The 14095-nt window shown below is 38.6% G+C and overlaps 1 non-coding gene across 1 annotated transcript in view; it reads right to left on the reverse strand.

Moving 5' to 3' along the window:
* Positions 1 to 9009: 9009 nt before the first annotated feature.
* LOC131073907 (uncharacterized) overlaps positions 9010 to 14095 on the reverse strand; it is a 72499-nt gene continuing 67413 nt past the window's right edge. Inside the window, exon 7 of the transcript XR_009358991.1 lies at positions 9010 to 9617. This is a non-coding gene — a transcript (uncharacterized LOC131073907). The remainder of the gene's footprint in view (positions 9618 to 14095) is intronic.

Below are 14095 nucleotides of genomic sequence, written 5' to 3' on the forward strand. Positions count from 1 at the left end.
AGAAGAAATTGACAAATCACTTCAGCAGTGGTAGAGCGAAGGGGAATAGCTTCTACCCACTTCGTAAAGTAATCTGTTGCGGTTATAATGAAAGTGTGTCCTTGAGATGAAGGAGGAGAGATTTTACCAATAAGATCCAAACCCCATGCGGAAAAAGGCCAAGAAGCTACTTGAGAACGGAGTTCTTGGGCAGGAGCATGAATCAGATTATTATGTTGTTGACATTGATGACATTTCTTAACAAATGAAAAAGAATCCTTCTGCATAGTTTGCCAATAGTATCCCATACGAAGCAATCTATGAACCAAGGATTTGCCTCCAAAATGCCCCCCACGGGCACCTAAATGCGCCTCTTCAAGAGCAACGGGGATTTCCGATTTGTTAAGACAGCGAAGGAGAAGACCATCATAACCCCTTCGGTAAAGGACATTAGAAAGAATGATATATCTAGCAGATAGCTTGCGGATTCTAGCCCTAGTGTTTCTATTAGCGGAATCAGGAAAGGTACCATCGGTCAAATATCTTACGATATGCGAGTACCATTCATCTGAGTCTATAAAGTCACAACATGTTACCAGACTAGGATCGTCTACAATAGCTGGAGAAATAAGGTTGTGAATAACAAATTTAAGATCAACCACAGGGTCCTCTAAAGATACAAGAGAAGCCACACATGCCATTGCATCTGCATGTCGATTATCTTTTCGAGGAACAGGTTCCACGGTATAAGAATCAAATTTTTGTAATAAAGAGATGGCAAGGTCTTTATATTGTGATAATTTGTCTTGTTTTGCTTGATATATTCCTGTTACTTGTCTTATAATCAATTGCGAATCTCCATAGATATGTATGTGTTTTATGTTCAGAGCTAAGGTTGCTTTTATTCCCGCTATAAGAGCCTCATACTCAGCAATGTTATTGGTACACTGGAAATTTAGACGATAGGATAAGGGAATGAGTTTCTTTGTAGGAGAAATCAGAACAACACCTGCCCCCGATCCCATACGACACTTAGAGTCATCAAAGTATAACTCCCTAGTTTCATCTTTCTCTATAGAAAGAATGAAGTCGTCAGGAAAAGACTCAGGGTTAGGGAAGGAGAAAGGTGAAGGGGCCTTAGCTAGGTGATCGGTCAACGCTTGCCCTTTAATTGCTCTTTGTGAAACAAATTTAAGGTCAAATTCAGTTAACATCATAACCCACTTAGCTAGGCGTCCTGATAAATCAGTTTTAGAGAAAAGATGCTTCAACGGATCAAACTTTACCATGACGTGGACTTCTGAGTTTAAGAGATAATGTCTCAATTTCTGAGTCGCAAACACCAAGGCCAAGCATTGTCTTTCTATCACAGAATATCGGGTCTCATAATCGAGTAAGGTACAACTTATGTAATAAACCGGACACTCCTTACCATCTTTATCATGTTGTGCCAATAATGCTGCAAGAGCATGAGAGGACACAGCCGTATAAAGAAGGAAGGGTTTAGAAGGTTCAGCCGGTCGAAGGATAGGAGGATTAGCCAAATACATTTTTAAATCTTCAAATGCTTGCTGACAATCCTCATTCCATTGAAAAGTGATATTCTTTTTGAGAAGTTGAGTGAAAGGAAAAGTACGATCCGCAAGTTGAGATACAAACCTACGAATAGCTTGAATCTTTCCTTGTAAGCTTTTAAGTTGAGACACATTTCTAGGAGGTGGCATGTTGACAATAGCATCTATTTTCTTGGTGTCCACCTCAATCCCACGATGCGAAACTATGAATCCTAATAGTTTTCCACTATCCACACCAAAAACACATTTTCGGGGATTCAAGCGCATGTGATATTTACGAATCCTTTCAAAGATTTGACGAAGGATTTTAATATGATCCATGCGAAGAAAGGATTTGGCTAAAATGTCATCAACATAATCCTCTAAAATCTTATGCATATAATCATGAAAGATAAGGGTCATCGCTCGTTGATAAGTTGCACCGGCATTTTTAAGTCCAAAAGGCATCATTATCCAACAAAACGTACCCCAAGGAGTGGTGAAAGCGGTTTTGAATTGATCTTGAGGGTTAATAAAAATTTGATTGTATCCTGAAAAACCATCCATGAAGGATAACAAGGCATGTCCTGCCGTAGAATCAACTATCATGTCAATGTTTGGAAGAGGAAAATCATCTTTTAAAGAAGCCTTATTTAGATCCCGAAAGTCGGTACACATTCTTATTTTATTATCTGGTTTAGCCACAGCGACAATATTTGAAATCCATGGGGAATAATCAATAGGGCGGATAAATCCAGCCTCCAATAACTTTTCAATCTCAGCCTTAACAAGTAGAGCCACCTTAGGATTCATTTTTTGAATCTTTTGTTTCACGGGATTAGCATAAGGAACTAAGACAATGTTATGAGTAACAATCTTAGGATCTATACCAGGCATGTCAGAGTATGTCCAAGCAAAGATCTCGGGAAATTCATGCAATAAATCTTCATATTGTTTTTGTTCCTCTCCGTCCAAACATTTTCCAATTTTAATAACTTTCTCTTTATTGCAAGGGTCCATCTTAACATCAGTGGTGTCACTTATGAGAAGATTACTTTGTTGAGGAGTATCCTTTAGCTGAGGGAATTCTTTCACAATCTCACCATTATCCGTCTCTTTTCCAAAGTAGGCTTCAGTGTTCAAACAATAAGGGAGTCCCCTATTGTGATGATAATGAGGAAGAGTGTCATATGCTCCTAAAAATTCAGCTAAAGCATCATCGGTAGGGAAAACGTCAAAAGCACAAGCACACGAAGGATCCCCATCAATGTACTCGGGGTGTTGCATTGATAGAGAGGTAGAAATAACATTAACACTAATGCATGGTCTTTTAGAAGCTTTAGTGCACTTGCAGGGATTATAGCCAAGTCCAAAGGCATAACTGTGAAAATTAGTCTCTAGAGGAACTTTTATCCCTTGTTCATGAGCACCGCAACCATTTCCATGATACCCATGCTTAGCAAAAATGCGAAAACCACGACCATAATGATCAGCCATTTCAGGAAGAGAAGGTGGTTTTTCATAAGACAAAGAATCAAACTCTTCATAATTAGAGGTGTGAGGAGAAGAAGTTTGAGAAGTGGCCACAAAATTATTACTCATAGGTTCGGGTAAGATTGATTGATTTTTAGCTTCTTCCTTCTTTTCAACTTTAAGCTCTCTAGAAGGAACCTTATATTCACCTACAAAGGTGGGATTAAAATCAAGAGATCCCCAATCGTCTTCTTCGAGGATCTTCCCAAGATCAAAATCCTTCTTATGTGTAGTTTCAAGTTGAGAAGAATCTTCTTCAAGAGCTCCAGACTCATCCAAAGAATTTTGATCATCAGAGAGCGAGGATTCACCGATAGGTATCTTATTTAAAGAGTCATCACTAGATGAGGACGGCTTAGAAGAACCCCCCTTGGAAGTAGATGTTTGCAAACAAGCTTGAAAATTAGTATCACCTATCAAGGTATATGTCTTATTGTTATAAATAAATTTAACTTGTCTATGCAATGTAGAGGGGACAGCTTGCATACTGTGAATCCAAGGTCTCCCTAGTAGCAAGTTGTACGTTAGATTTCCCGACATAACATGGATAGGTGTAGGCAAAGTAACAGGCCCCACTGTGATGGGTAAGGTGATAGTACCTAATGAAGTTTTAGCCACATTATCAAAGCCTCGAATAGGATGAGAATCCGGTTCAATTAAGGATGTATCCACATTCATCTTATGCAAAAGATTAATGCTACACACATTAAGACCAGAGCCATTATCTACTAGTGTTCGCCTTATAGCAGTGTCTTTCATGATAACCACAATCATCAAGGGATCATATTGATGTTGGATTTCACTAGTAGGCAACTCATCTTGGGTAAACACAATTTGAGCTTTAGGATTCATCACAGAGTTAACCAAAGATGCTATATTACTAGATGTATTCGGTGGAGGAACATTCAAATCTTTCAAGGCATCTTGTAACATTCCATGATGAGCGGAAGAAGTTTGAATCAAATCCCAAAGGGATATCTTAGCAGGGGTAGCTTTAAGTTGTTCTATGAGATCATATTCCTTACTAAGAACTTGCGAAATACGGGGAGCTTGTGGAAGAATCGGTTGAGGATTCGGAAGAGAAACTGGGATAACAGGAGGAGGACTAGGCTGCCTATTATTTCTGGTATGATAAGTATGGGCAACCGCATGATAACTCTCTCTAGTTATTTGCTTGGCATAACTATAAGGACTTATAGGTTTTCTTCCTTGCACAATGATGATTGGTTTATTCGGAGTACGAAAGGAATCATGATCATACCCTCCTTGGACAGTAAGGAGAGGTGATTTAGGAACTTGAAAGGTGGGAGAAGGATAAGCTCCTTGGACTTCAAAGAGAGGCTTGTTATGCTCATTCAAGTTTATCATGTTAACTAATTTAGAAGTCTTGTTCTTGTTTAAAGATTTCGATAAAGCCACAAAGCATCAAGAGCATCCTCCAACAAAGCATGATCATATCTATTAAAAGGTTTATCTTTTGATTCAAAAGGAGACATCTCCTCATAGAGGGGATTGTTGAAAACAACCATGTTACTAGATTTAGTGGAAGAGTTGATAGGAATGTACCCTTGAGAGGACTCATTCAACTTATCTTTCTCATCGCAACGAAACGGCATAGTAACAAGGTTTATGAGTTTTTGGTAAAATGAAGGTTTGGTATCTTTAGGGTTCAAAAACTCATCTAAAGCTTCATCTAATTCATCTTGGCTATACTCATAATAATCATCATAAGCATGAACATTTTGCAAATAAAAGTCTGACATTCTGAAATAAAAGTTGCATAAAATTTAAACATACAATGTAAAGAAACACACTCTCTTTTTTTTTTTTTTTTTTTTTTTATAATGAAAATGAAATGAAAACACACTAAATCTAGATCTAGATCTAACAAATGCAATGCAAGAAGAAGCAATGATAGTTTCACGTCGGGTTCACCAAAATGTGTGGGGGAAAAAGCAAGACTAGGTTATCATGCCCTAATCCTACCTCTTATCACACATTACGGAATACGAAAGAGCCTAGAGGTATCGCACAATTGGCTACTTCTTTTTGTGAAAGAGAGAGCCACGGGCTACCTATTAGGGTTTCTATTCCTTTGTTGTAATTGAAAGGTAAGATTATGCAAGTCCAATTCCTAACCCTAAAATGTAAGTATGAACTAACAACAAGATTGCAGAATTGAACTTAGACAATGGAAAGCTGTAAACACAAGGATAAAACAAGAATGCAAATGCGTACCCGGAGTCAAAATCGGACTGAAAATGTTCGGGACGGGGGCGCGGGCGCCACTGTCCTGATTCTGCACCTGAAACTGCACCGGAAACTGTTGTTTTGCACTCTGGAACACTGTTGGAAACTGTCGAAAGTGCTGTCTGTCCGGAGGACCAGGGCGCCCAGCGCCTCTGTCCCAGGGACCAGGGCACCCAGCGCCCCTGTCCTGGCAGGACCAGGGCGCCCAGCGCCCCTGTCCCAGTCTTTTGCTCTGCAATTTGATGCAAAGTGTTGTCTCGACCTGTTCTCTCCGGATCTGTATCCTGCGGCGTCGTTTGAGTCCCGAAACCTACACTTATATCTGAAAAAGGGTGTATGGGCGGCTATATAGGGTTTTGCCTTAGTCAAACCCCCGCTTCGGTGATTTCCACCTCCACGAATAGCCAAGTTGTTTTGTAAAATGTATTGTGTGTGCAGACCTAGTGTGTGTGCAAGGTCCTAAAATGCAAGAAAGCAAACTAGAGCAACCTAGAAAGTAAACCCTAATTGCTTGTAAATGATAATGTAAATGCTCTAAATCAAGATGCAAAGTGATCTAAAGCATGAATAAATGAGATATTGAAGCTTTATGCAAAGACATGAAAACAACATGAAATCATACCCAACCCTCAAGGGAGAGGTACAAGCCAATCTTCAGTCGGTAATCTCCTATTATTCTTCAATGTCTTCCAAGCCCTAAATGGATGAATGGAATTGATAAATGCTTGATAGAAGGATGTTTGTAAGATGTTGAAGTCTTCAAAGATCTGCTCTTTCGCTGCATATGAGGTTCCTGGAAACAAAAATCCCACCTGTTCAAATGAAGAAAGAGAGCTCTTATGTATGAAACCCTAGGTCGCAATTTCGTCTTTTGGCCGACCTAGAGATTGAATATCCCGCCAATTTCTTGGGGTTAAGCTTTATTTTATGATTGGATCGCGCTCCTAAAATTTCGGGAAAAATGTCCGGGACCATGTGCACTCCGGGCGCCACGGTCCCGACAACTTTTCACCAAATTTTCAGGGCCGTCAGATATGATGTTTTTAGAGAGAATCCCGAAGTTACAGGTGATTTCGAGATGTTTTGACCCCCGAAATCAAGCCCCCAAGTTCGAAATAGGACTTAATTAGGGTTTTCGATTAGATGATGCATTGGAGGAATAGAATGAAAGGGGCACGCTTTAATGAAAGGGCCTGACTTTGTGATGTGGAAGATGATGAAATAGAACCTTTAGACCTAATTAATTTGATTAATTAAGTGCTAAAGGGGAAATGAAATGCAAAATGCAACTGCACCAAGGCGGGTGCTAAACTAGGTGTTAAATTGTACCGCTTTAGCAAGTGCGTACAATTTATGACGTTACAAAGGGTCAGGAGCAAAATTCACCTTTTAGGCTAAAATCTTGATCTTCCAAAGCATCCAACTCCCTCTCAAGGCAAGAACATACCAATTCATCCTACATCATGCCAACACCTAGCCAAAACAAGGAAGAAAACAAGAGCTATAAGGATTTTCGCTCTGGACCCTTTGGAAGGGTCAGGAGGGAAAATCATGATTTGACCTTGATTCTTGATTTTTCCAACTTTAATCTTCTTTGGGAGGCAAACATAGGTTGTTCTTCTTGCATCTCCATCTTGGTTTTGACTTTGGCAAAGGGGAAAAGGAGTGTTTTCAAGAATTTCACTCTGGACCCTTTAGAAGGGTCAGGAGCGAAATTCTCTTTTGAGGCTAGCTTTCATCATCTTAAAGTCTAAAAACTCTTCTCCAAGGCAAATATGCATCAAAACCTACCAAACCATGCCTTAGAAGTTCCAAACTTGGTCAAGCTAAGAAGCAAAATAGAGGAAATATGAATTTCGCTCTGGACCCTTTGGAAGGGTCAGGAGCGAAATTCTCTTTTTGAGCACATTTCTACATTCTTTCAATTCCAATCAACCTCAAAAGGCAAGGATACGTCACCCCATACCTATCTATGCCAAAAAAACCAAGGATTTGACCATCTCCAAGGGGAAATAGGTGTCCTTCAAGAATTTCGCTCTGGACCCTTTGGAAGGGTCAGGAGCGAAATTCTAATTTTAGCTTAATCTTCCACTTGCTTCCTCCTTTTCATGCCTTGGACACACTTTGTTAGGCTTTCTTCCATCATGATCATGCAAATTTACTCTTCAAGCTGACATGTAGCCCAAGAATTTGGTGAAAAATAAGGTTTTGCATGAATTTCGCTCTGAACCCTTTGGAAGGGTAGGAGCGAAAACATGTTTAGTCTCAAATCCTGACTCCATTTTCACATTTCCTCATTCAAACCTAGGAAAGGGTTAGCTCTGAGCCTGGGTCGAGGTGGAGTGTCTTGTGGAGAAATTCGCCTTAGACCCTTTGGAAGGGTCAAGAGCGAAATCCTCATTTTGGGCTTAATTTACCTCCTTTTCTACTTGACTCTGCCTTAGTCTTGATCTTTGATTCATTCCTTCCATGTCTTAGCCAAATTCGCTCAACCACTCACTGACTTCCTCAAACTCAAACGGGACACAACCAACAAAACTAAGCCTAAGGAAGACCTTGAAAGAAACCCTAACCTGGAGCATCTACTGACTCATCCTAGCTCAAGCAAAGCCTGCTATCCAGCGATCCCCTTGACAACACTCATCATGCAAAGGCTAACAGAAAAAACCCTAAAAGACCAAGAAAGCAAACCCTAGAAAGCAAAAAGTAGGGGTCCCCATTTATAATGGGGCGATGTGTGAATATGTCACAACAGGTTGCTTCCAACTAATGTATATATTTGAAAATAGATAAAGATAAAATGGCAGTCCAATTTGTGCAAATGTCATCTCAAAGAATATATTCATTTTTGCCAGTTAATTCAAGCTGCAGAGGTGTGAGTGTCATTGGTACATGTTCTATGGATGATTTTAGGTTTTTAAAATTCTTTTTTGCCTTCTTTGTAGTTTAATCGAACTATTGCATAATTCAAGCCATTCAATCAGTTTGAAACTTGTATAGAAAAATCTCAAAAATGCCCACAACTAACTTGTAGAACTATGGAGCAATCCTCACTGGGAAACTAGCTCAACACCAACAAATCTATGCGATTAACAATCGAGGTAGTCTATGAATGAATGTGTAGTGTAGCTTTTATATATTCAAGAATCAATTTTACCAATATATAACAATTTTTACACATTTAAGATAGGTTCCATTTGAAGCCAAAATAATGTGATCTCAATGAACGAGGAAATATAATACACACACGGATCCCTTTATACTCATTTTATATCTATGTAGCAATACCAAACAGTTACAATGAACAGCTGCATGGAATAAATCCAAATCAAACAGGTAGGTTCAAAATGTTTATGTAAATGTTTTCTAAATACGCTCGTCGAATTTCCAAAGCTGATTACAAAAGTGCTGTCTGATTTGCTGCAATGTCTAAATGAGCTTACAAAGCGTAGACGCCTATAGAATAAACACTGCTAAGGACTGTTTGAAGCTAAAGGATCAAGTGAGGGAAGATATGAAGAGTGCAATTCATGTATATTGAACATATCTCAAAAACACAATCACTAAAATGGCTTACCGTCCATTCTTACTACTTGGACAGCACTACAAGAACTAGGAACATTATTTTGAATCAAACATACTTCCAAAATTGACACGCTGTGAAAATAAATTGTACCATACAAGATGTAAAAGGTACTACTTCCAAGGTATTCCACATGCCAGATACTATTATAAAAACCTTCCCTTATCTATAATGATCTAGCAAATAGAAATATATTTATTGTGTCATAATTAAAGGCAAACACGGCTTTTGGCATTGAACAAACAATTGCCAAGGTGCAGGCTAAAATTGCATGTTAACCCACGAACAGGTTAAAAATGAAGATTATCTCATGAATTCTCCTATAACATTACTTTTGTGTGCTACTATTTATCATCGTCTTGGTTTTCAACTGAAGGTTGAACAAGAAACCAAAGGCCTGAAGTAGATAACTTTTTAATGACCTCTATAAGTAATGATAATTAAATCAAGGCCATTCATACTAGCTCTGAAAATAAGATTAGTCGGGATAAACCATTTTCTTAGTCACCCCGCCATCCACTACAAATTCCTGCCCTGTAATAAATCCAGACCGTTTCTCATCAGACAAGAACAGGCATATTTCAGCAATGTCTTGCGGTATTCCTACCCTGCCAACTGGATGCCAATTATGATCCTCAGCTCTCAATGCTGCCTCACCAGCAGGATCGGTATTTAGGCAACACAGCATTCACACGTACTCTTCCTGCTAAGGTTATTGCCTGCAATGAAGTTTCAAACAACACAATTAACGGAATGCATAACTAATTTGACCCCGTGTATAATTAATGTTTTTGTGCAAAATTCACATTCATAACAAAGTCAAGTTCTACATTTCTTAATAGGATAGATGCTTGAACTTAGCTGATTGTATGTGTTAATATCTTTCGAATTTTTTGCAATAAAACATATGCCTGCTTACATCATGTTGATGAATATCGATGTGCTGACTTCCCTCTTAATGCCATAACACCTTTGGGATGTTTTAAGAATGAGGATAGTAATAATTCCACCTTTAGGATATTTTAGGAGAAGGGACTCCTCCAAAAACTGCATAACTGTGTTAAAAAGAGGGATCTTCCATACTTACTACGTCCTTAGTACCTAAGGTGTATGTTGTTTAAGCCAAGATAATTGCTTTGAGGATCATTTCTTGGCAGTTTTCTTCATTGTGTTGGCAAGTTTGAGATTAACTGCTCACCGATCATATATTATTATTTCATCATTTCCTCCCAAATTATACAGACAAATATTTTTAATAGAGAATAATTTCCTGATTTGTCATTGAAAGAGAGTTTCTTGAATCAATTTGGGAGTAATGTGAACATTGCTTGATAAAATAGTTGTAAAACTTCGACTTGGAAATTACTCGGTAGACCCAAAAAATGTAAAAATTTGAGACTTGACAAAAACTAAGAGAATAACTTTGCAATTTTATTAGACATTTTAAAATACATAAAATTAAAAAAAAATTCTTCAAAGAAAATACATATCACTAAATTTGTAGAACAAATTACTGATCTCTATCATATATAAACCAAAATTAGAGTTTAATACATATCATAGACCAAAAAAAAGAGTTCAACCACTAAATGAGTTACAATGCCTCTTCCACTAAACATGTCATATGTAGAAGTTGCCTCATCTAAAGAGATTTTAGCAAGTTTTTATCAAAAATCGCTGCAATTTTTTCAAAAAATTACTGGCGAGTTTTTAGGTGAGTAACTCGCCAGGTCAGTTGGTTCACGAACCAAGTACTCACAAGTTTTGCAAGTACTCTATGAGCTTTTCAACTACGCTTGACAACATTAAAAGAAAGTAGTAGTTTGACTACTTGGCTCCTTCAGAAGTTTTTTAGTGACTCGGCATAAATAATTTTTATTTTATAAAACTTGTGCAACAAGTGTACTGCAGTCTTATCTAGCCAAGTGTCTCACAAAGGGCGGTAATCCCTTTCGTCAAAGGAAGGCACATGGGGATCAAATCTAGCCATAGCCACACCCTAGAGAGATCAAAATCATGGTGGGCTCTTTGATCATAGTTTTCTCAGCGGGTGGGACTGCAACTTTATGGGCACCTTCATCTATATTTTCAATTTGGGTGCATACTTCTACAATTGTATGAAGGAAATGATACAAACAGTTGCATGTTTCAATTCATTAGATACCTAATAGTATGTTGTGATGTATTCACACATCGCCCCGTTGCAAATGGGGACCCCTACTTTTTTGCTTTCTAGGGTTTGTTTCTAGGTCTTTTAGGGTTTTGTCTATTAGCCTTTGGATGTTGAGTATTGCCAGAGGGATCATTAAGAGAGCAGGCTCTGTTTTAGCTAAAGGTGAGTCAGTGGATGCTCCGGGTTAAGGTCATCTTTGAAAGTCTTCCTTAGGCCTAGTTTTGCTCTTGTTGCTAATTCCGTCTTGTTTAAGTTTGAGGAGGTCAATGAAGCTTGGTGAGTGAGTATCATCTTTGAAGGTCTGAGTTAGGTCAAGTTGGTGAGTGATGAAGTCTGGAATGTCATCCTGATCTTCAAATGTCCTGAAATTTGGCTAAGTCTGGAATGTCATCCTGATCCTGAAATTTGACTAAGTCTGGAAAATTGAAGAATCCTCCAAAAACTAGATTTTGCATTATAACTCCTGGAGGTCCGAAACCACTCTCAAACATCCTGACAGTATATATGGAATATAACTTATATTCCATACATGAATCTTGACTGAGAGACCAAAATGTCAAATTTCGCTTCTGACCCTTTGTTGTGACGTTTTCACACATCGCCCCATTGCAAATGGGGACCCCTGTGTTTTTTTTTTGTTTTTTTTGTTTTTGCTTTTTAGGGTTTGTTTTTTTGGTCTTTTAGGGTTTTGTTAGTTAGCCTTTGCATTTTTGAGTGTTGTTGGGGAAATCAATAGGATAGCAAGTCCGGCTTGAGTGAAGTCCTGATCCTGAAATTTGGCTAAGTCTGAAAGTCCTGATCCTGAAATTTGGCTAAGTCTGGAATGTCCTGATCCTGAAATTTGACTAAGTCTGGAAACTGAGAAACCTCAAAAAACTAGATTTTGCAATATAACTCCTGGAGGTCTGAAACCACTCTCAAACATCCTGAAAGTATATATGGAATATAACTTAAAGTATAAGATCACTTATACTTAAATGTTATATTCCATAAAAATTATCTTGATAGAGAGTTCGAAAAGTCAAATTTCGCTCCTGTCCTTCACTGAGGATCCAGAGCGAATTTCGCTCCTGTCCCTCTCCAAGGGACCAAGACGAATCGCTCCTGTCCCTCACCAAGGGTCCAGGGCGAAATGGTTTATTTGAGTCATTCCTGACCTTGTTTGGTCAAATTGAAACATCAAAGACACAATGAAGGACGAAATGAGCATGATAGAGCATCGAGACAAGACAATGAAATGATGAAGTTTTTTGCCTAGAAGGTCAAATTCGCTCCTGTCCCTCACTGAAGGACCAGAGCGCTTTTCTTTATATGCACAATTTTAGACCTTTTTTGGACATTAACTTTTATTCATAGCATGAAGTAAGGTGAAATCTTCCCTAGCAAAGGAAATTTGAGATGAAAATTGTAGTGATTTGGCCTTGAGGACAAAAATCGCTCCTGTCCCTCACTGAAGGACCGGAGCTTGATTTTCAAATTTGCACTGTTCTTGCAGGATCAGGACAATTTTATGATTGGAAGAGATCAAGGAGGGCATGTTTTGTCCATTGAATATAATTTAAGCAGTCTACAAAGGAGTAAATCAACCCAAATGACAAAAAGTGCTCCCGTCCCTCACTGAAGGACCGTGCCACTTTTTCAAGTTTCACCTATTTGTTTGATATTTTATGGCAAAACTTGACTTGGATGGGAAGGACGAAGGATGTTTTATGCCTTGGACGCAATTAGAGAGAGTTAGAATAGTTAGCAAGCAGTTGGAAGTATTAGAATAGCAATTAGAGTAGAGTAGAGAGAGAAGGCAAAGATTGTTGCCAAGAGGTTGTTGTAAAAGACTTGTAAAAACTTCATTGAAGAAATGGTGAAATTTATGGGTCGATTCGACAATTTGCATGGTCTTTATACTTCTCATATTTGATTTCATGTTATTAGATGAGTGGAAGAAATGTGCTTGATTGATGGTGGAATTCGTATATCCATACTACTAGCAGTTTGTTGATTGCAAACTTGCCTTGTGTAGTCAACTGGAATCATTCAGCTTAAGCTTAACTTCAATTGTCACCTCTTCATTGATATGCATCAACCTGATGGTGTCTATGCCTGCAGTGATGATTTGAACATCATAAAGCTTTCCTTCGAAGATCGCACTAGCCTTGTGGAGATGGCCCTGCGATGTCAAAACAAGACCTAGTTAGAATTCCATCAAAGATCATTCATTGCTCTTACATTCTTAGTATTAGGATTAGATCCTCTCCTCGCCCTCGTCTTTTTTCCTTTTTTCAAATCAAAGCTAGCAAGAGCCTGTGTTCCAGCAATATTCAAAGCAGATCAGACGTTCAATCATCAAATGTAAGTCCCCTTGTGATTCCAGCAAATCACATCATACCACAGAGAGCTTATCCACACGTAGAGACCCTACATACAAGAACCTTGAAGTCATCCTGATTGATCCTTTTTCGCGATATCTTTAGCAATCAGAGGCTTTACTCAAGAGAGGATAAGGTACCTTTAGGTATTTTATTCTGTGTTTGATAGTGTACAAAATACACGTCAACACCCTTCCAAAGGGTCCAAAGCGAATTTCAATTTCGCTCTTGACCCTTCCAAAGGGTCCATAGCGAAATTCTCCATAAGACATTCTACTTTGACCCAAGCTTAGAACTAACTCATTCCCAGGCATTATTGAGGGCAAAACATTTGTTTGGATGAGGAAATGTGGGAAATGAAGTCAAGATTTGAGCCTAAATGTGAATTTCGCTCCTAACCCTTCCAAAGGGTCTAGAGCGAAATTCTTGTAAGACCCTATTTTTCACAAAATCTTGAGCTAGATGTCAACTTGAAGAGCAAATTCACATGGTCATGATGGAAGGAAGCCTAAAAAAGTGTGTCCAAGGCATGGAAGGAGAAAAGAAGTGTGAAATCAACCCAAAACTAGAATTTCACTCTTGACCCTTCCAAAGGGTCCAGAGCGAAATTCTCCCTAGATACTATTTTCTCCCTTGTTTGGGCCAACATCCTTGTTCCTTG

This window comes from Cryptomeria japonica, chromosome 9 (genome assembly GCF_030272615.1).
Source record: "Cryptomeria japonica chromosome 9, Sugi_1.0, whole genome shotgun sequence".
Taxonomy (NCBI): Eukaryota; Viridiplantae; Streptophyta; class Pinopsida; order Cupressales; family Cupressaceae; genus Cryptomeria; species Cryptomeria japonica.